This window comes from Danio rerio, chromosome 21 (assembly GCF_049306965.1).
Source record: "Danio rerio strain Tuebingen ecotype United States chromosome 21, GRCz12tu, whole genome shotgun sequence".
Classification (NCBI taxonomy): domain Eukaryota; kingdom Metazoa; phylum Chordata; class Actinopteri; order Cypriniformes; family Danionidae; genus Danio; species Danio rerio.
The window spans coordinates 18535303-18559475 of NC_133196.1; the positions used below are offsets into that span (position 1 = coordinate 18535303).

The 24173-nt window shown below is 39.2% G+C and overlaps 1 protein-coding gene across 2 annotated transcripts in view; it reads left to right on the plus strand.

Moving 5' to 3' along the window:
- Window positions 1-24173, plus strand: part of bcr (BCR activator of RhoGEF and GTPase) — a 117877-nt gene that overhangs the window by 3239 nt on the left and 90465 nt on the right. The gene's annotated exons all lie outside the window — the stretch shown is intronic.

Consider the following 24173-nt stretch of genomic DNA (forward strand, 5'->3'; position numbering starts at 1 on the left):
TGTAAAAACAATCTTTATTTTATTTAACCTTTCTTGTTTTAAATACAAAAACAGTACAGGGCATCACGGTGGCTCAGTGGGTAGCACAATCGCCTCACAGCAAGAAAGTTGCTGGTTCTAGCCCCAGGTGGGTCAGTTGGCATTTCTGAGTGGAGTTTGCATGTACTCCTCGTGTTTGCGTGGGTTTCCTCCGGTTGCTCTGTTTTCCCCCACAGTCCAAAGACATGCAGTATAGGTGAATTGGGTAAGCTAAATTGGCTGTAGTGTATGTGTGTGAAAGAGTGTGTATGGGTGTTCTTCAGTGTTGGGTTGCGGCTTGAAGGGCATCCGCTGCGTAAAACATTTGCTGGATCAGTGGGCAGTTCATTCTGCTGTGGCGACCCCTGATTAATAAAGGGACTAAACTAAAATGAAAATGAATGAATTTTCAGGATTCCTACTGACCCCAAACTGAGCGGTATTGTGAAAAAAAACATAATTCATAAACAAATTTTGCTGGAGAAATATTGGATTGCGATTAGATAAAACTTCTATTTTAATACATTTTTACAGTAATAAGCATAGGTTTCACCCAAAACTCAACTCTGGGCAAGTAATTTCACAAAAATTATAAACAGCAATCAATAACCACAATAATTAGCTACAATCAAAGTAGTACTTACTTAAAAAAATATGAACTCAAAAATATCTTTACGTCTTTCACCATGTGTGACGATGGACCACACAATACAGCCTAAAATCTGGCCATGTTCTTTTTTTTTAGATTTATTTTTACAGTTTTTTTTATTTTTATTATTGGGATATGACCATCTGCAGAGAGGAAGAGAAGATTGAGAGCGAGAGGTGGTATGTGATCAGGAAAGGTCTGCGAGCCGGGACTCAAACTCAGGACTTCTGAAGCGCAATGGCGTAATCACCCTTTTTCCACTACTCACGGTAACCCGAGTTCGATTCCTGCCTTGTGGTCCAATGCCGATCCTTCCCCTCTCTCTGCTTTCCTGTCAATACTCTGCTCTATACAATAAAGGTGAAATACCTTAAAAATATCTCCTCACACCCCAACTGCAATACAGAATTGTTTTGTAGTTTTCATTACATTTTTACTTGATGCCTTTTAAAAAAATATATTTTTTTACAGTATCAGCAAATCCCAATCTCAGTTAGTCACATAAGTAACACTGTCTGAGTAACAAGGATTCAGCTGATTTTTTAAAGACTTAAATTACAGCACATAATACATGCCTATCATTTTTATTTATCTTTTATTCTCTCAACTATCCTGAAATTCTATCACACTGACCCCAGGATAATGGGCAATGTTATTTCTGAGCCCTGCAGAGATAAAAACTCTATTGACCCGCACTACAGTATAGTATTGTTACCTAACTAGCAGGTGCCTGGAAGTTTCAGCCAAAGACAAATATCCATGGTTGTGACTCACCAGGTTGCTATTACCACCGTCTGACTCTCTACATTCTAAACTTTGAACTGTGCTGTTTTACTTGTGTTATCCAGTATCTTTTAACCTGCTTCTCGCCAAGAAGCAGAATGACATCAGCTATCAGAATGACTACAGGGGAGGCGGTGTCATGTGGCATGCTTGGATTGAAATCCAAAGGCTTTGAGCTGATGAGGTGAATTGCACTTTGGTGTGAAGCAGACAGACCCGGAGGGCGCTGGCACGACCCGTCCATTCAAATGCCAGGGAGATTCTCTTTGTGCAAGCGTGAGATAACACAGAGGGTGGACGGAGATAGATAGACACCAGCTGAGCACAGTTCAGTATGCTTCAGGTTCTTTTGTCTTCATACTGACTAAATAAAAGACAAAAAAGTTTGAAAAGCAATCTCACATTTTAAAAGGTAGCATTGCTTAAAGGTGAGAAAGAAACCTGAAATTAAAATTTTGTTTAAATTCTTCTGACCCTCAGGACATCAAAGATATTGGTAAACATTTTGTAAGCTGAATGGACATCAATTCACAGTGCTCTTCCATAAAATGCAAGTCAGTGGCATTTTATGGAAGAATGGGCAAGTGCATATTTTGCCAGCATCCATACAGCCTACTGCTTGTCTAATGTTCATTTAAGAGAGTTTGATGAATCAGTGAACTATACAAAATAGTCCAAAAGACCAGTCAGAGAGAGAGATTGTTGATAGCTGAACTATTGTTTTCAAAAGTTTGCGTTTCAGTCTGTCTACAATGAAACGAAATACCAGCATTTCCAAACTCCAAACGGGCTCCCTAGTAGGGCTTGGTATCTAGCAGGGGTCACCAACATGGTGCCCGTGGGCACCAGGAAGCCCGCGAGGATCACATGAGTTGCCCGTGGACCCGTTATAAAATTAGCTTACCAAAGCACCACATACCAGTAAGCTGCGTCTAATATTTTTTTTAGCTATTCTTTTTAAATCACACTTGCATTGGTTGATATTTATCTGTTTCCAATCATTGTTGACAACTATTGTGAGAAATCATGAACATGATCAGTGTCTTCACATAGATGAATATCATTAAATATTAATAACATATAATTAAAAGTAAATTGAGCAAATTTGTTATTAGGAAGTGTGTATCAAACTGGTAGCCCTTCACATTAAACTATACCCAAGAAGTAGCTCTCATTTTCCAAAAGGTTGGTGACCCCTGGTATCTAGTTTAACACTTTTTAGGCTATGACCGAATTGCTTCGATACATATATATTTTAAAATTGGTATTAGGGTTGGGTCGATAGATGATAACATTGTCCATCTCCAATGGCCGATAGACATCACGATGCTGACCCGTCTCACTATAGTTGTTGAGCATGATATTTAATTAATCTTGTCTCCATCTGTCTTCTGCCTTTTGAATCCATCAGGTTACTTGTCACAGCGTCATTATAACGACACAGATCACTCTGCCTATTCATGCCTGAGTCCTGCGGAAAAGTGATTGACAGGTGGTAATTTGTGTGTAACTTGATATTTATTTATTTCTGATTTGGTTATGGGTAAAACAAAGACCATGCGGGTCAGGTAGTTGAAACGGTAGACTACAAATAATAAATTTGTTATGAATTTATTAATTATCCATAAATAATTAATTCACTGCCACCTACAACGATGGTGTCATTGTCCATCTCAATGTTTCATTTAAGACATCATACGATTCCAAATGGATCGACATCACCCAATCCTAATTGGTATCTAAAAAAAGTGTCGTTCAGGGCCAGTGTCCCTGCAGGGTTTAGCTCCAACTTGCTTAAACACACCTGCCTGGATGTTTCAAGTATACCTAGTAAGACCTTGATTAGCTTGTCCAGTTGTGTTTGATTAGGGACTAAAATCTGCAGGACACCGGCCCACCAGGAACAAGTTTGGTGACCCCTGGTCTACACCACGTGTAATTATATCAAAATGAATGTATTTTAAAAACAAAACTTATTAGTATAAACAGCACCTAAATAAACAGCAAATTAAAAATTTTGGGTTAAACTATCATTTTAACAGGTGGTGTTTAGGTAAAAGTCTATTGATCAGAGGTGTCAAACTCCTGTAGTCTCAAAGTTCCTGAAGGACCACAGGTCTGCATAGTTTAGTTCCAACCTTATTTAAACACACCCGATCAAATTAATGGAGTGCTTCAGGCTTGTTTGAAACCTACAGGTTAGTGTGTTGGAGCAGGGTTGGAACTAAACAGTTTGACACCCTTGCCATAGATCTGTAACATGATGCATTGGTAAATGTTTTCCAACTTTAATATGCAGCAGTTATCTGCAAATCAATTTACATTTTGGTTTAAGATCATTTGCACTTTTATTCCTCTAAAATAGTGAATCAAGCTTGTCAGAATAAAATCAATAGAGTGGCCATTCATCTAATAACAGAAGTCCTCGCAGGTCTCACATGTTACCATTAGATTGACAGTAAGCAACTTATCTTGGCAAGAAAGAGATGCTATCTTATATATTGCTGCCTGCCGTTTTATTTGGTTTGACTGGCTGCTTAGAAACATGATATATTTAAAGGACACTGCCAAGGAGAGAAATAAAATCCAGTGGCCCAAATCCATAGAGGAGAGGGAGGCAGGCGGACATAGTATGGTGTGCTGAACTGCTGTCTCTCGCTTCAGTGGACGTGGAGATGTGGGGGCTGCAAAGACATGGATAGCAAAGGCTCTCATTGCATAATGGTGTGAACTGGCCCACTCATGCATGTGTGCGTATGCACGTGTGATTTTCATGTTTGAATCCATTTATTAGAGCATCCATCTAGGATGCGAGAGACACACTAAATATAGGTGTCATGGACAACAACATGCCATATTCACCTCTGTTTACTAATTGACAGCCTAACCCTGTCATCCTTTAACCCCTTCAGACCTGAATTATGTTCCAAATTTTAAAAAAATGGGATGTCATGTGATGTCCATTGTAATGGACGCAGGGTCTGAAGGGCTTAATGTTTGCTTTTGGAGGTATGTTAATAAAAGCATTATTTGGGCAGACACAATCAGGCCCATTTGCTGTGGTTTCTGCATCTCTTGTTTCTTAATCTTCCCCAGGGTACTGTTCCCACAGTCAATGTCCCCCTTGTAAACAACTATTGTAATTGTTTCCCGATGGTCCTCTGGCGTTTTTTTGAAGCGGGCATCCAGGAAGAAATGTCTTTCTGTGGTTTACAGATCAGTAGCAGTGTCCTATGGGGTGAAGAGCGAGTGAGTCACAGAGAGAACAAGAGACAGGGATGACAGAAAAACAAAGTTCTCAGACAAACACATAGGAAAACATCAGTCATTCATTAACAAGAACAGGATTAAGGCAGCTGTTTGAATATGGTTGAATAAGTCATGAATGACGTGTACAGTGAAGTTGGCATTTCAGGAAACAGTCTGGGGGTTGTTGTGTCTCTGCACAGGGGATAATTGGCTTTTTTTGATGCTTCGATTGAGCGTTTAGCCTTTTAAAAGGTAAAATATTGAAGGATATGTCAACAAATGATTCAAAATTTATTGTGGGTGGATAAATAGTGAGTAATCTAAATGAAAGCATCTTTAGCAGCAAATTAAGTGTGGTGATTTCTTCAATAAAACTGTGGTCCTCTGTGAATCATACAAGCTGAAAGTCAACAGCTACCAGATCTATGAGAGTAAAAAATAAAATACAGGAAAAACTAAATTATTACCCATCGGCTTCCACTATCTTTGTCACATTATCGTCTAAATACACTACTTGACAAAAGTCTTATGGTTAATCGCAGTTGTAAGAGCAACAAATAACTTGATTTCTAGTTAATCATTTGAAAAAGTGGCAGAAGGTAGATTTTTCTGAATCATCTGTTGAACTGCATCCCAATCATCACAAATACTGCAGAAGACCTTTTGGAACCCGGATGGACCCAAGATTCTCATAGAAATCAGTCAAGTTTGGTAAAGCACAAATTATGGTTTGTGGTTACATTCAGTATGGGGGCGTGCGAGAGATCTGCAGAGTGGATGGCAACATCAACAGCCTGAGTTATTAAGACATTCGTGCTGCTCATTACATTACAAACCACAGGAGAGGGGAAATTCTTCAGCTGGATAGCCCTCCTTCTCATACTTCAGCCTCCACATCAAAATTCCTGAAAGCAAAGAAGGTCAAGGTGCTCCAGGATTGGCCAGCCCAGTCACCAGACATGAACATTATTAATGAATCCAAAGAATCCTGATGAACTCTGGGAGTCCTGCAAGAACGCTTTTTTTGCCATACCAGGTTACTTTATTAGTAAGTTATTTGAGTCATTGCATAGATGTATGGATGCAGTCTTCCGCAATATTAATTCTTTATATTCTTTATATTCTATACTGTACATTTTCTTCTGTTAAGTGACAAACTTTTGTCTCAGCAAAGTCAGACCTTACAGTCCTAATTAAATTCTGATACCAAATGTTCAACTAGAAGTCAAGTTATTATTTGTTGTTCCTAAAACTTGGATAGGCAACAAGACTTTTGTCAGGTAGTGTATTGAAGCATATGTTTGAGTGACTTTGAAAAGTTGCTTGTTAACAGTCCTGGTTTTTGATTAACTCAAAGGAGCCTTTTTATTCTCTTCCGATACCCACTTAATAGAAAAACGTTTCCTATATTATATAATATTTGTCTTGAGGCTCCATCAAGTGTTACCCTTGTCACTTAAGAATTCCTTTACAAGGGTGAGGTTGAGAGAGAGGTGTGGACAGGAATGGAGGTGTGGGTTCAGCTCAATGCTTGCATTGTCCAGCAGCACCATGTTGAGGTCAGGCCTTCCATTGGCTTATTTTTAGACTGACACTCCAGATCCACAGAAGTGTGTTTTCTGGTACCAAGTAAAAAAAAAAAAAAACATGAACGGAATGCATACAGAGTATGTGGAAACAATGACTGTGGTCTTTGCTCTAAAAAAAAGCATGTTGTTTAATTTAAGGTGAATTGGGCAACCCAGAACATGTGGCTAATCCACGTGTCTCTACTGGTATGTTTAGTATTCTTTGCCAGATTTAGTGAATCCACAGTATTACAGAAAATAAGACTTTCCCTCTAAAGATAGCAGTTTGTTGGGTTTTCTAAATAGAAATTGAAAGGCAAGGCTAGCAGAAAGAAATGGTAAAAAATGTTAGTAGAGGATATATAAATGCAATCTTACAGCAATTCGTAACTTTTTGATTTAAGTGGCTAATTTGGATAAATTCATACAATCGAATTCGTACAATTTAGTATGATTTGCTCATCACCCAATGACGGTTGGGGTTAGGGGTGGGGTTGGGTTCCACGCCTCCTTTTTGAAATCGCACATTTTCGTATGACTGAACTCGTACAAATTCGTACGAATTAGCCACTAAACTGACAAAACGTAAAATACTTACATTTCCTTGTGAGATCAGGCTGGATATATGTAAGAAAATAACACTAAGTTGTGTAGTGAGAATAGGACATGAGGAGGAAAACTCTTGATTTATGCCAATGCAACAAGCCTTTGCCTCCCAGCATGTTTGGAAAGAGAGAAAGAGAGAGCTTGTTGTCTCAGGTCTTTCTGCCAAATAGCAGTTAAGACAGACTTTTCACGGCCCCCTTCTGGCTTCCTTCTCTCCTCAGAATAAAAGAGAACGGGAGAACTGTACTCAGCCAATGATTGCTGCTGCTGTTAACACTCTAAAATGACTCTTGTGAGATGATCTTTTTAACCGAAAAACATGCAGTGTGGTCAGTGCATCCCAATAGAAATTAGCACTTTTTTTTTGCATTTTTCTGGAATGTTTCACAAAGATGTGTTGCTGGTATAAACACTTCCCTGTACAATTTACAATTTTTGCAGAAAGAGAGTTTATTTAGTGTAAGCAAACTGGACATTATTATTAAAATGTGTTTGGTGTTTTGAGAGATCTCATACCTTGTATCTGAGTATAAATATGTCTGAATTCACAGTATTCATAAAACTGTAAGTGAAAAGTACCCAGATGACCTATTCCTGGATTCTAAAGAATAAGGTAGCTTTGCTTTTTTTGCTATAAGATACACTTTGCTTTTTCATGAGGTATGGCAGGGGTCAGGATTTATAAAACGGCAGTGAAGTGACTTGACTCACACTGTAGGTCACTGACAGTAAAAACATGGGGGGCATTTAGTACAATAGAAGTATAAATTAATTCTAACACATTTACACTATAGAACATGTTTGCAATCAAATACAGTACCCACTACAAACCTAGTGCATTTTCTTTAGTTATGTAATTTGTACTTTTATATAGCGCATTTGTTGTTTATGGTCATACACCCAAAGCGTTTCACAATCATCCTCAACACCACCAGTGTGCAGTATCCACTTGGATAATGCGATGGCAGCCTCATCTATGCTTACTACACACCAGCTATTGGGGGAGTGGAGAGACATCAATAGAGCCAATTTGGTGGATTAGGAAGATTGGGAGGCCATGATATGTATAGGTTGATAGAAGGTATTTGGCCAGGAAGCCGAGGTCACACCCCTACTCTTTACGAGAAGTGCCATAGAATTTTTTTCAATGACCACAGTAAGTCAGGACCTCGGTTTAACATCTCATCCAAAAGATAGCGCTCACTGACAGTATAGTGTCCCCTTTACTTTACTTACTATTCTGACTCACACAGACCACAGGTTGAGTGCTCCCTGATGGCCTACTGACACCACTTCCAACAGGAACCCAGATTTCCCATTTGGTGTCCCATCCAGGTACTGACCAGGCTCAACTCTGCTTAGCTTCGGTAAGTAACCAGTGTTGGGCTGCAGGGTGGTATGGCTGTGGCAATTTCAATGTAGTTGAATTTAGATGCACTAAAAGTCTAAGATATCCAGTATAATAACTGTTAGAGTTTTGACTCTAGGCTGCAGTTGGATTTGTTTAGGGACTGTACATTAAATTAAAGCACTCAGAATTTTGCTCCATAGCTTAATTTGGAGCTGAGATGCTTCACTTGTAGTTTCATTAGGCACATTATGCTCACAAAGCTAACATGGCATTACCACCCACTCAAGCCATTGATGTATGGCTGGAGTAGTAGCCGTAGATCAGGGCTAAAACGGGTTACGTGAGAGGTGTACGGCAGTTGGCCAAGCTGATGCGCTAGGCCAAGTAGGCACAGATGGCCGAACTCCCCTGCAGAGCATTTCCTGGTGCAGGGCACTGCTCTGGCTGGCATGAGCTCTGTAAAGGCCTAGGGAACGTGGAGTGGACAGTGACCCCACCCTCTGCTCCAACATCACCCCATAACCCTGCTGCACTCCACCCCGACTTGCGGATTCGTCACCGTTTCCAGAGTATGCGCAGGCACGTGTGTGAGGTTTGAGCGTGTGTCGGTGGAGGCGCATGTGCCAAATGCTTGAACACTGGAGTTTTTGTCACCCCACAGATGCAGCCATTCCAACAGACAGCAAGTGGAGGGAAAAAAATGAGGGAAATGCTGGCATTACAGAGGCCCACCCTGCACAGATATACTGCTTATGTAAACTACGGCTGTTCTGTTTGCTGGCCTTTTCTGACAGCGGGACCATTGTAGCGATCGCAGTTCACATCCAAGATGTGTGAGTCAGACAAGAGAAGGGTATTTAGAGCAGCACAGGAGGTGAATCCTGCCGCACTTCAGATTACGAGGCAAATCCGTGTTGTCACACAAACAGTGAGCGTAATCTCAAATCCTGTTTAAGTCACCAGAGGAACAGTCGTCTTAATCTGTGCTTCATTCATCACGCTGAGTGCCTCGTCTTTTTTATAAGACACCAAATGGCCTTTACAAAAACAAGTAAATGTTGGCTACTTGCAATTTTTGTTATGTAAATGGGCCCAATGGGTCAGCATCTCTTGTTTCTGTCCTTACTGAAAGCACTTTTCATGGCATGAAATAAATCAACTTGAATCCCCTCTATGCTGATAAAACTAAGGCATTCCAGATTGTTCTTTCTTGTGGTTTAATGAAGCATTCGTTTATTTCAGGCAGAACTGCTCCCTCATGTAGTCTGGACAGCTGCTTTGGATCTAGACTCCTCGCAGCCAATTATTACACTTGCACCTTTGTGATGTGCCTCTGGGTTTTCCACCAAACAAGGGGGAAAACCAGGAAGAGATCAAAGCATTGGCCCCTAAGGACACTGGGGTGCCCCTCTTAATGGAATTATTTTAAAGAGCAGAGGGGAAACCCGTGCCAAAGGTTGCTCCCACCAAGCAGTTCCTGCACAATAATGCAGGCTTTCTGTATTTGCTACATTTTGTTTTGTTTCTTGCTTATTTCCTTTTTGCCTTGAATCTAAAAAAAAATGCTAGCTTTTTGTTAATACTTTAAATGTATTGTTTATTGTTCTTTTTTTTTTTCAGTTACTGTTTAAACGCTGATCCATGCATGTGCTCGGCCACGCTTCGTTTGAACTCTTTGTTTAAGAGGCACTACTGGACAGTATTCTATTAGCCTGTCTGACTGTAATAGGATCTGTCACCCTCGCCAGCCACACGCGCCCTCCTTTTATGCTCCGGATCGAGATTTCCTATTTTCTCTGGGCTTCACGATACACTCTTCCATTCCCCAGCTGTCAAACTCAACCGTCATACTATTCGAGAGAAAAAAAAACTCATGACAGTGTGGTCTGTTCTCTAAGAAAGAAATGGATCGTGTATCATGACAGATCAGAACACCGGCCTATTGAGGTTTATGTCAAAAACAATAAGTCTGCTTCCTATCACCACACAACTGTGAAGGATTAGGGTCAGTGGCAAAGCGTGTTATGGCTATAGTATTATAACAGGGCTAAAAGTGGCTTTTAGAGGAAAGAGTTAACACTCAGGTTATGTTAGAGGAAAGGGTGAGGATTAGATTAAGCGTTTTCAGCAGTGGTTTATGCAAATGATCTTTGATATTTAGATGACTATAAGTGCCATTATGGCAAGTCTTTGAGGTCACTGTGTACTATTAACTGCAGTCAGGGATGACTTTACTTTGTATTACCCATTTGTGTCAATCCACTAAATATACAGTGATTGTGATTCATATTCTTGGTTGCAGTTAGCAGCATGTGGGTGATTGGTGAATTGGTTTTAGCGTTAGAATGGTGGGGCGGGGGGTGTTTTAGCAGATAGAGAGGCTGAACTGGGTTTGGCAGGACACTAGGGAATGTATTTGTATCTGGTCCCGACTGATGTGAGAAAACTGAACAGTGGCTGGTGTCACATAATCTGTTTTCTGCACAGCTTGCAGATTATATGGTTACAAATAGAGCTGCACTATATATTGTTTTAGCATCGATATCACAATGTGCACGTCCGCTGTAGCCACATCTCAAGTTCTGCAATGTTGATGCTGGGATTATAGTTGACCAGTAGTAGCAGTTATGAACACATGAGAAATTGTGGAGTCACTGAAGAGTTTAATCACAGAATGAAACAGAATGAAAGTTTATCGTTGCATTTTTAGGACATGTGTCCGTAAGCGTCCAGGCACAAATTGTACCCTTTTATTTATACAATGAAACTGTACAATGTTGTTTTACATTTATTCCACTTCTGCATATGAATACTGTTCTGTTCCCCAGAAAACTATAAAACACTGTTTGTTTCACGTTTATCGTTGCTCTATTATGTTTATTTATTCTTTTAATCCCAATCCTAACCATTATTTAATTACTGTTCATTTGTTTATTATATTTAATTTGCATGATTCACTCCCGTACAAAATCCTCACAATTAATTTAAATTATTATAAATGAATTTTAAATACAGTTATGAAAATAACATATATCTGTTATAGAGTTGAAGTCAGAATTATTAGCTCATCTATGAAATTATTATTTTTTCAAAAATGTTTCCCAAATGATGTTTAAGGGAGCAAGAACATTTTCTCAGTATGTCTGATAATGTTTTTTCTTCTGAAGAAATTCTTATTTGTTTTATTTCGGCTAGAATGAAAGCAGTTTTTTATTTTTTAAACACCATTTTTAAGTCAAAATTATTAGCCCCTTTGAGCTATCTATATTTTTTAATAGTCTACAGATTAAACCATCGTTATACATTCATTCATTCATTGTCTTTTCGGCTTAGTCCCTTTATTAGTTTTACACAGCGGATGTCCTTTCAGCTGCAACCCATCACTGGGAAACATACACACTCATACACTATGGTCAATTTTAGCCTTTAGACTTGTGGGGGAAAATAGAGCACCCAGAAGAAACCATGCAAACTCCACACAGAAATGCCAACTGACCCAGCTGAGGCTCGAACCAGTGACCTTCTTGCTGTGAGGCGAGTGTTCTTCCCACTGCGCCACCCCGTCACCCCATTGTTATGTGACTTAAGGTTCTTAATGACTCAAGGTTCTGTACTGTAAATATTGGCTAATATTAAACTATTCTGCTGCTCTTTTGCGTATTTTGTTGCATTTATATTGTCTTTGCCATTATATACTTTATTTCTCATTTAAAAGCATCCCTCTGCTGTAGAACTTTAAAGATGAAATCTATGTAAACATTTAAAATATATAAAATAATAAACATACATTCAAGCCTGAAATTATTCATATCCCTAACAAAATCTGACTTAAAGTTTTTGTTCAAATGTAAATAAAAGATGAGAAACATTTTCCCCCCACAATGATGCCTATTGTACATAATCTTTTTGGGAGAAACCTGTGTGATTTCCGGTCAAACAAACCAAAAAAAAAATAAAAATAAAACTTGCTGGTTGAATTAAACTAACTTTAAGCCTGGGGTATGAATAATTTGGGGCTTTGACTGTAAATAAAATGGATTTGTTAGCACACCACATCAGTTGCTTGTAGGCTTTGACTTGTATTGACCTTTTAGACTTACGAATCAACAAGAACCACTTTTTAGCTCAAAATGTTTGGCATCATTTCTGAATTCTCAGTTTCTCTGTGAAATATTGCACATTACGCAAATTAAATGCTGCAGATTCTGTTTCATGCTGTTTCAGCCATGCATTAGTCTCTTAGGCATTCTTGTCCCATTTTCATTTTCTGTCTCTCGCTTTCTTTCTTTTCTCCTCATTTTCTTTGCTTTTTTTCTCATCTCATCCCCTCTGGCTCTTTGTAGTAGGATTTATATTAGCGAGGCTCATCAGGGGAGAGTTTTAGGATAAACCGCTGTCGGGTCGTAGGGGAATTTTGGTTATAATAATAACACATTATCAGATTAATGAGTGAGACTGATGTCTAGTGGCCAGCTGCACTTGAATCTAGCGATCCAGGCCGATTTGGTTTCTCTCTGCCTCCACCCTCCTTTTGAAGGCAGGTGGGCCGGTTCTGATTTAAGGCTCAGAGGACGGGCGGAGAGCCACAGTGCAGCTGGCTACAACTCTGAGCCGCGATGTCTCCTTCTTCTAGTCAGCCAGAATACAAATCAGCCAAGAACACAGCTGAGGACTGAACATTTAGAGGGAAAAAGAGGCGCTTGAGTACAGGATGTCTTTAACTCTGGACTGGTGGAAGGAATGGTTTCTCTTCCCTCTGTGCTTGCGGTTTCTCTTCCATCTGCACTTGTATGTGTCTGCGCTCTTGTTCTCCAAGCAGAAGTGGATCAGGGTTTGGCCAGCTTCTGGATTCTTCTCTTGTCATCTGCAATGCAAAATGTGTTTTGTATTTTAATTTTTGCCAGAAATTCCCCCCTCTTTGATGGATTTTATAGTCCATTTATATTTTGTAAAATTTTATTCATTAACTCTTTAATTTGACTGTGGATAACTAAACAACACAACACAACACAAAAAAATTTTTTTTGTATTTTTGTCAGGATCAAAAATTATTCCAAGACCCAGGAAGATTCATGTTCAAAGGTTGAATGTTCTTGCAGCAAGGGAACAATTCAGAAGAAACACAAGAGATTCCCTTCTGGTTGCTAAAAGGGCAGTCCTTCGAGGATTTATAAAGGCATATACAAACAGATGATGAACTAAACACTCTTTTTATCACTGGTCTAATAAGTTTGATTGGAAGATGATGTTGATCATATACTCAACTCTTTGTCAGCACAATATTTCTGTCCTATTGATCATATACTCAGCTATTTTGTCATTCAACTGATTCTAAACTACAGTTGCGCATGTGATTATATCAAGATATACACGTTTATAACTTTAACTATTTAAAATTTTAAACTTCTTTTTTTTAAATACATACATATAAAGAGAAAATAGATAAAATATATGGAAATGTATCAGATTAATTCATCTAACAACTTTTATCTTTTTTTTTTTTTGGGACGCACTATGTATCTGCTTGTTAAGTAGGGCTGCACAATATTGGAAAAAAACATACTGTAAAGTGCAATATTTGTATTTTCTGCGATTTATATTGCGATATTTCACCAAATAACATTTATAGCTCTGTTTTGAAATAATTCATGCATTTAGGTTGAATGAGAAGTTTTTTTTAGAGGAGTGCATCTGCAGAAAATATAACAGAGTAATTACCAGCATAGATAAATACAGTAGAGCAACATTATAAATGAAAGAGTATAACATTATTCATGTACATATATATAAAATTATCAAACCAACAATATTTTTCATATATTATTCATTCATTCATTCAATCATTTTCTTTTCAGCTTAGTGCCTTTATTAATCTGGGGTTGGCACAGCGGAATGCAACTTATCGGGAAACATCCATACACACTCATTCACACACATACACTACAGACAATTTAGCCTACCCAATTCACCTATGGCACATGTTTTTTGGACTTGTTTACAAAGTTCAAAACATTTAAAAAGCAAAATTAGCAACATTTAAATCCATGCCTAATATCCGATGGCCAAAAAGGGATTCATTTGTTTTAATAAATTATTCAAATATTGGTATCTGTTATGCAGGAAGTCCAGAGACTGTTGTGTACACCATGAAATGTTATATAAAATTCAGTGTGTGATATGACATAAAAGTTGTCATAAACAAATATTTTCTCAGTTCAAATGAGTAGCAGCTTGGACCCGGAAACAGTAAATCATATTTGACGACTTAACGAGCGGATTTATTGGTATTTTATGTCATGCTTATTGGTCATAACATGATAATAAGCTGATATAGCACACATTTTTAAGTAATGTTCTTCTCTTCTCTTCTCTTCTCTTCTCTTCTCTTCTCTTCTCTTCTCTTCTCTTCTCTTCTCTTCTCTTCTCTTCTCTTCTCTTCTCTTCCCATTGTTTTTTAACTGCTTTAAAGGCCACAAATTAGCTCAGATATAAGGGCCAGTAGACACTGCAGCTGAAAATAGATTGTTGGTCGGTTTTACAAACAAAGCTTCATGGCAGTGCTGCCCACGCCACACTGACCCTCTGAACAAACATGCTCTGGCCCAAATGGCAGAGTTTATCTTCAGTTCTGTTTTCTTTCACTCACACTGTACTATCCTGCTTTGTAATGTCTTATCCCGAGGGGACAGGCATGCGCTGGTGACTATTATTGATGCTGGGACTCTTTTCCTGCCCCACCAGTAACTGCTGTGAGGGAGTTTACATGAACATGATGAACATATAACATGAACAACTTTTTCAGCTTAACAGTGATTTATGAAAGATAAAATAAAGTACATTTTTTCGTAACTTTTTTCACAAATTCAGATAAATTCCAGCTAAAACATGAAGCAATATACACTCACTTCAATATACGGTCACTTTATTAGGAACGACCTGTCCAACTGCTTTAACTTGGCATCAACAACATGAAAGCATATATCCATCCTGCCTTCTATCAATAGTTCAGGCTGCTGGTGGTGGTGTAATGGTGTGGGGGATATTTTCTTGGCACACTTTGGGCCCATTAGTACCAATTGAGCATCGTGTCAATGCCACAGCCTACCTGGGTATTGTTGTTGACCATGTCCATCCCTTTATGACCACAGTGTACCCATCTTCTGTTATGATGCAAGAATCATCTTCGACTTGTTTCTTGAAAATGACTATGAAATCACTCTACTCAAATGGCCTCCACTGTCACCAGATCCCAATCCATTAGAGCACCTTTGGGATGTAGTGGAACAGGAGATTCGCATCATGGATGTGCAGCCAACAAGTCTGCAGCAACTGCGTGATGCTATAATGTAAATATGGACCAAAACCTCTGAGGAGGTGTCTTGTTGAGTCTATGCCACGAAGGATTAGAGCAGTCCTGAAGGCAAGAGGAGGTCCAACCCGGTACAAGTAAGGTGTACCCAAGCGGCAACCTCCCGCTCTTCCTCAGGAAGCCAATACGGAAGTAACTAAAACTGCAATTCATCCAAAATTCCGCTAGTCCTGGCCGCTCCTGGCTCCAAAACAGAGCAAATTTCATTTGAGCCCACTGTTAGAATGGCCAACTTTACAGCAGAAAAAAAGGTGTTTACAGCCTGGTACAAAAAAAGATTTTGGTTAATACAGCTAATATTACCCTTCATGACAACTGTGAGGGGGGTGAATTTTTTTATAACTCATCCGTTTCCTTTATATTAAGTTATATTATATTAACTTTATACTTTATACTTTATATTAAGTTATATACTGCATCCAAAATGGTGAAAAGCCTTGGTGAAAAGCCTTGGAGTAACGATTGACGATTGATGACCAACTAAACTTCTCTGACCACATTTCTAGAACTGCTCGATCGTGCAGATTTGCACTCTATAACATCAGAAAGATCCGACCCTTCTTATCTGAACATGCAGCTCAACTCCTTGTTCAAGCTCTTGTTCTCTCTAAACTGGATTACTGCAACTCTCTACTAGCTGGGCTTCCAGCTAACTCTATCAAGCCTCTTCAACTGCTCCAGAATGCAGCAGCACGAGTTGTCTTCAATGAACCTAAACGAGCACATGTCACTCCGCTGCTAGTCCGTTTGCACTGGCTGCCAGTTGCTGCTCGCATCAAATTCAAAACTCTGATGTTTGCCTACAAAGTGACTTCTGGCCTAGCACCTTCTTATCTGCACTCACTTCTGCAGATCTATGTGCCCTCCAGAAACTTACGTTCTGTAAATGAACGTCGCCTCGTGGTTCCATCCCAAAGAGGGAAAAAATCACTTTCGCGAACGCTCACGCTCAATCTGCCCAGTTGGTGGAATGAACTCCCTAACTGCATCAGAACAGCAGAGTCACTCGCTATTTTCAAGAAACGACTAAAAACTCAACTATTTAGTCTCCACTTCACTTCCTAATCTGCAATTGCCTCTTTGAATATCACACTAACTGTACAAAAAAATAAAAAAATAAAAAAAATAAAAAAAAAAAAAAAAAAAAATACTAATACTACTAATACTTCCCTTCTTAGACTTTACAGACCTGAAACTGGCCTTTAGTACTTATTCATTGTTGCTCTTAGTTGTGTAAATTGCTTCCTTGTCCTCATTTGTAAGTCGCTTTGGATAAAAGCGTCTGCTAAATGACTAAATGTAAATGTAAATATTAAGTTTGCATAATTAAGGGCGTGGCCACTTGATTGACAGCTAGGTCTTGTTGGTCGCCGTCACGTCACCTCAGCTAAATTCTGCAGATTAGCCACTGAACTCGGCATATTTATCGTATTTCTGTGTTGTTTTATGTGACTTTACACAGTCAACTGCCTTTTGGACTTGTTTCCTACAATTATTAGATGGCATGGCATGCTGAGTGAACTTAATTGTGCTCACAAACCATTCACGTGGCCTCCGTTTCCCATGTGAGTAAAGTTATATACTTATATACCATCTCTATACATGTATTTGTTATCATTTATCGTTTAAATTTATATTTAGAGCTGTAATGCACATCAGAATCTGACAAATTGATTAGCTGTGGGCTCTAGAACAGTCATCTGAAGCGTTGTCATACAGTGTTATGCTGGGTTTTATCAATAGTCTTACATTAACTTACACAGACTAAGTTATATCTGAAGTATTTGGAAGTAATTTGCGTTTCTTCCTGTTGAAAAACGTCATAAGAACAATGTTTAGTGGCTCAAAACACTTTATTGATATAGTATACAACCAAGCACAAGTGGTCAGAATACAAACAAGTCACAGGTGATAAAGTATTAAGCGTTCTCCCAAAGTAAGGTGTGTCTGAACCAGGTCCAAGCTAAATGCCTGCAGGTGTCTGTAGCTCCGCTCACTCTCCGCCTCTTTGCCCTTGTTTGGTATCCCGCCGTGGGTGTGATGACGCGCGAACAAAATGGCGACGGTTGGTCGCGCCTACTTGTGGCTTCTTTTGCGCTCTTTAGAAACCTATGGGTGACGTCACGGATACTACGTCCATATATTTTACAGTCTATGGGTGTACCTAATAAAGTGGCTGGTGAGTGTATGTGGAAATACAAAGTTGTTGTTTTTTTTTTGTAAATTAATGTGCACAGAAGTAGTCCTCATTACAGTGTGATTTAGTATACAAATCTGCATTTTATTTAATGAAACAAATTGTATTCATAAAAGTTCACATAATAAAGCTCAGTTCATTTTTATGACTTTATATTCTGTGATTCAATCCTGCATCTCAGAAATCATAAGGGCCACATAATTATTAACAACCTCTATTTTGGTCTACTGATGATCTGCATCATTGTTGTTGTGTGTTTCCTGGCTGACGTGTATTGTGACAGGAGTGGTGTCCCCAAAGGGAAAGTGTGTAAGCAGTCATGCTGTATCCTCAGACTACACAGCGGTTTGATGTTACAGTGTTGTACTAGGTGTAGTGTATCACTGATGAGGAAGGCCTTACTATCACTTACTATCTCTACAGACATATACAGGGTCTCAAGGTTAACATGTATAGACAGAATGGAACCACTCAAGTGAAATTAAGGGTTTAAAGAACCAAGCCATGATATGAATCCAGACAGTTGTACGCTAAATGCATCTTAAATGCGCTGCTGTCTGGATATGTTTTTGTGTCCTCAGTTAAACTTTAAACTGTCATCATCCATTTTTCGACTCTGCTTTTTTCTTCAGTAAGAAAAACCAGACACCCACACATCTCTGCTGTGCATTGCTCCTGACTGCCACTTTGCCATTGTGTTATCCGATAGGAAGGATCTCCCTTAGTGAGGCGTGAAATATTCCTGCTGATATGGAAAAAGAGGAGTGAGTGAGCGAGGGAGGGTGAAATGGAGGAGGAGGGGAACATCGCTCAAGGTGACCTTGTGTGTAGAACAAGAGATGATGTTTGATGTTGCAACATTCAGGACTCCCAAACCAATGAAAACACCGTTTAAAGCCATTTAGCTTACACACGTGACACAAAAATTATAAATTTAAAGAGATCGTTCACTCAAAAATGGCTGCACGGTGGCTCAGTAATTAATACTGTTGCTTCACAGCAAGAAGGTCGCTGATTTGAGTCTCGGATGGGTCAGTTAGCATTTTTTATGTGAAGTTTGCATGTTCTTCCCATGTTCACATGGGTTTCCTCTGGATGCTAAGGGTTTTCCCCAGTCCAAAGATGTGGTACAGGTGAATCGAAAAAACTAAATTATGTACGTATGAGTGTGTATGTGTGTTTCCCTGTACTGTGTTGCAGCTGGAAGGGCATTCGCTGTGTAAAACATACTGGATTTTGTCCTACTCCGAAAGTTAATGGTTACAGTTATTCAGCTTTTTTCAAAATATCTTCTTTGGTGCTCAACAAAATAAACCCATAAAGGTTTGAAAGCACTTAAGGGTGTGGAAATAGTGTGTACATTTTCATTTTTGAGTTATTTATTCATTAATTCGTTCATTTTCCTTCGGATTAGTTCCTTTATTCATCAGGGGTCACGACAGCGGAATGAACTGCCAACTTATCTAGCATATGTTTTACGCAGCGGATGCCCTTCCAGCTACAACCTATCTCTGGGAAACATCCATACACACTCATTCACACTCATACACTACAGACAATTTAGCCTACCCAATTCAGCTGTACAGCATGTCTTTGGACTGTGGGGGAAACCGGAGCACCCGGAGGAAACCCATGCGAACACAGGGAGAGCATGCAAACTCCCCACAGAAACTCCAACTGACCCAGCTGAGGCTCAAACCAGTGACCTTTTTGCTGTGAGGCAACAGCACTACCTACTGCGTCGCCTTCAACTGTATATATATTTTATATATATATATATATATTTAGATATTTATATATATTTTTTTAAACATACATAGATTCAAAGAGAACCACAGGTCAACAGGGAGATTGCATATAACTAGCTTCTGCTTTAAACTGGACTGAGGGAATATCTCATTTTAATATCTACCATTCAAAAATATACAGACAAATGTAAAATACAGTAAAACACCCTTCATCTGTTGAAACGCAACAATCTGATGGTGGTTGAGTTTGCAGATGGACATTAATGGAAGATCGCTTACAAGAACAGTTACAGCTCCGCCAGAGCCATCTGAAGCTCATATCCAAGCTTATTTTGCATTCACCACTAAACAACATTGAGCCTCGCTAGATTCTCCTGTTTGGGCATGTGTTCGTCATAAAACACTCACAGGACATTCATTTGGACAACTATGTGGATATATTACTTAGTTCACACAAAAATACACAAAGAGAGACTTTTACTTTCACTTCACCCATAGTTTGTGAAAGAACAGACTTGCGTGTACTAGTTGCAGACGCGATTATGAGGCTGTTTTGCGGCAAGTTTGAAGTAATCAATCGGAAAACAGGAGAAAGCGCATTACTTCGATCATTTTAATATGTCATATTAATGAAATCTAAAAATTATAGTATAATATTAAGAGTTATTCTTAAGCTATCTCGCGGCCCACCTGCAGGATCGCTAAAGCCTAGTTCACACTACAGGATTTTAAACATCAGCAGATCGCTGTGCCGTTCACACTACATGACTTGACTTTGTGTCTTTTAATCTCTGTGGTGTTCACACTACGCAACACTCTGTAAATGATCCACAAGAGTGGGGTCACACACTACATGATCTGACAACAACTCATTCCCCATCAGCTCATTCAAGCTACCAAACCACAGCCAATGAAATTTTGAGGGAGGAGTCGTCAGAAAAGCTGAACACTATTGGCTGCTTGTGTGCTGATTACATCACTGACAGCGTTTCAAGCTTTGGAGAAAGCATTTAAAAACATCGTCAAATCAGCTGATTTATCAGCGGAGTAATCACTCATCTGCAAGGTTCCAGTGGATAGATACACAGAGAGTTTTTAATTTTTGTAATATTATAACTGTTTGAAATAAAACTAACAAATAACACCCTGCCGTTTTCTAACTATAAGTGTATTTCTTTCTGACATTGTTATTTTTTTTATTACAAAACAGTAAAGAACTGAGCATTTCTGCCTTAAATTACCATATTGGTTAAAATGACTGCATGCATGTCTGATACTTTTCGCTGTGACTTTAAATATGTGTGCATTTTCTTGCCTAGCAACTTCCTGCTAACATAAACAAAACTTTCTGATGGCAAAAACATTAATTTACTTCAGATATCTTACAAAACAGCATATTCTATGCTGTAAAATAGCTCCTGTTGGAAAGTGAAAATGAAAGCCAAGACCTTTGCATGTTCTAGTATCCTAACTACATATTTATAGGCTGTATTACCAAATAAAAGATATTTTTAGGGTAATGGTGTCATTAAATATGATGCCAGACATTCAAAGCTTAATTTTAATATCTCAATAATAGCTTTGAATGTAAATATGTTGTGACAAAATGGCGTTTTATATGAGAACGGTCAGAATGAGCAGTATGGTAATTCTAATAGTTACAGAATTCTAGTTCCACTGTTAATAGCCTACTCTCATGTCTGTGCTAACGCAGAATGAAGCGAGTGCGTTGATGCCCATTCTGACCAATCACAGATGTTTCTGCTGAGCTCCTGAACACACAGCCATTCAGCTCATGCTGATATGCTCTCTCATTGGCTGCAGCTCGTCACTAAATCTGACCACACGTGGGGTTGAGTCGGCCGACTGCTCTGAAATATTTAGCATGCTGAATGTTGGATTTCCGTTTGCGCGGTGTTGGCGACGCGTCAGCGAGCCTCGTTGATGCGTTGTTCTGTAGTTCACACATAAAGAGCGGCGACCGCCGAGCACCCGCAGATTTCTTCCAGATCACAGCCCGATCTGTCGGCGAGCTCGTTAACTTCCAAATCGGGCTCAAATCAGGCTTAAAATCCTCTAGTGTGAACTAGGCATAGGGCCCACCGGTTGAGAATCCCTGCATTAAATGCTTGTTTTGCATTAAAAACTTGTTGTTACTGTATACTGTCAACAAAAACAGCTTCTCAGTAGCGAGATTTGAGATTAAAAGAAAAACGTTTTGGGGTAGGAACTACTTTGTTTTTCCAGACACCCCCTTCCGGTAGCTACTGTGTTCCCTTAGATAGCTTTGGCCTGGCTTTGAACCTTTACTTCTTCATCTGTTTCTGTTTACTCCCTGTTGACACTCATTAGCATTTCCCTTCAGGGCTATTCCATCCTACTGGTGGACTGTCAGTCAAGCCACTCACATTTTACTGTGACCTGCTGTGTGTGTGTGTGTGTGTGTGTGTGTGTGTGTGTGTGTGTGTGTGTGTGTGTGTGTGTGTTTGGATGGTTACCTCTGAAGCAATGGCATTCTCATTGACCTGATGAAAATAAGGAATTCAGTGGATAGGAAAGGCTTTATTTTACCCACACAAATTAAATATTCCACTGACATTTTGCTTTTTAATTTGTTTTTGACCTTGCAAGTCGTTTTATTCTTTCATTCTTTCAATAATGGTGCACGTTGCCATCATAAATTTAAATGTGGCTTCCTTTTCTGATTCTGTTCAATACTTTCTTCTTATTCCCAATCACGCAAAGACAATAAATCGACTGTAAAAAGAAGCCTTGATGTCTAATTTTATACAGGCAAATGGGTAAAATATTCGGTTGTGACGATATCTGTATTGTTCTCCAGCACAAAGCCTGAATGGGAGACCTATTTTACATTACATTCTACCCTGCCCACACTCCAGTATCACAAATCTTTGGGTTTTATGTGTGCTTTGGCTCCAGATTGGAGCAATTACCGGGACGTGCCCCCCCCATCTTACACACACACTGCTACACACACTCCAGCACTTGCCGTGTGCCAATGTGGCCACCCAGAGCTATTTAAACTTCCTAATTATAAGGCGGATTACTGACCCAAGAGAGCTCTAATTATTGGTGCTAATTTTGGGTCATCAGACACCATTTTGACGTGATTGTGGTAACTCAGTTACATGTTAGAAGAATGATGCTCTACAGTAAAATCTGCCTTACTGTCTATTGCATACATAGGCAACTGGCTTTTTAGGCAGAATAAGGGAAATTGTGATACCTCAAAACGGATTTGAAATGCTCAACATGTGATATAAGTATGTGAAACAAGTTTGTTTCTAGTTGTTTCTAGAAATTGTTTCTTATTAGATTTAATTACTTTTGCTGATACTGGTTTGCTCTATATGAAATTTATTTGTTCATAATTTTGAATTAATTCTATTCAAGAGCATCTCAGGATTGGTTTAGACTTAGACTGTGTCCGCAGGAAGACAGAGCTTTCCCTGTCCAATCTATATTTGCTTTGTCCCAAAAAGAATATTCATCTTAATTGGATAGTATAATAGAGAGTATTGACAGGAATGCATGAGGAGTAGAGAGAAGGGAAGGATCTGCAAAAGACCCTGAGGCTGGAATTGAACTTGGGTCACCATGAGCACTGTAGTGCAACGTGTCGTCACATTAACCACAAGGCTATTGGCGCCAAGCGAGGTGATATTTTAAGTGTGGCTGTGACACATTCAGGGTGTGCTCAGACTTGGTAGGTTTGGTAACTCTAGTGTGATTCCTTTGGTTAATTTGTGTTAACAACTCCATCTGATCCTTGACATGCTCCAAACTGTCTACTACCTTCAACCACAATACGGTATGAGTGCAGCCAAAGATTATAGAATACACAAGACATGTCACTCACATAGTTTTGTAATGGGGAAATGTGTAACAGTCAATATGGCGTATGAAGCCCTGCCTTCTAGTACAGGAGCAAGTGATCGATTGCTATAGACTGACGTTTCTCCAGGACCAGACTACTCGAAAACCCACAAACTTGTAAAAAAATCGTACACTGTCACAGATTTGCCATTAAGACCAAGTTGGGAATTACTTCAGGAGACCTGCGTCAACAGATAAGGCATTATTCAGAGGATGATAATGTGTAACACAGCCATAAATGAGGTTTGTGCCGTGGTTTTGTTCCTTTTGAGTGCTCATGCGCATTAGCGTGGGCAACCTGAAAAAAAAATGGCAATTTTGTTTGATTTGAAGGTTTAGAAATAAAACTTAAAAAACAGTTGATGTTTAATTTAATTGGTTAATCCAAATATGAAATGTAATTGCAAGCTTGGCAATCAGTTTTGGAGAATTTGATGTTTCCCCATTTAAACAGAATACCTGAGCATACTGCCAGACAGGCGTTTCAAAGATTGCTCCAGTAAGTTAAATGACCAACACAGGCTCATTGTGGATACGCACCCCTGTCTATATTTCTGGAGAGCGTAAATTATGTAGCCAAAGGTACAACTGGCTGGATTTTGTCTTTAGAATGAATGCTACGGATGACGCCACTAACAGTTTCTGTTCCTTTTCTTGCTACTGCTGACCGCTTACTTTCATGTGGACAGCATTTTCTTTGTTACCAGTTTTCCCAGTAGCTGGCCACATACGTCGTTG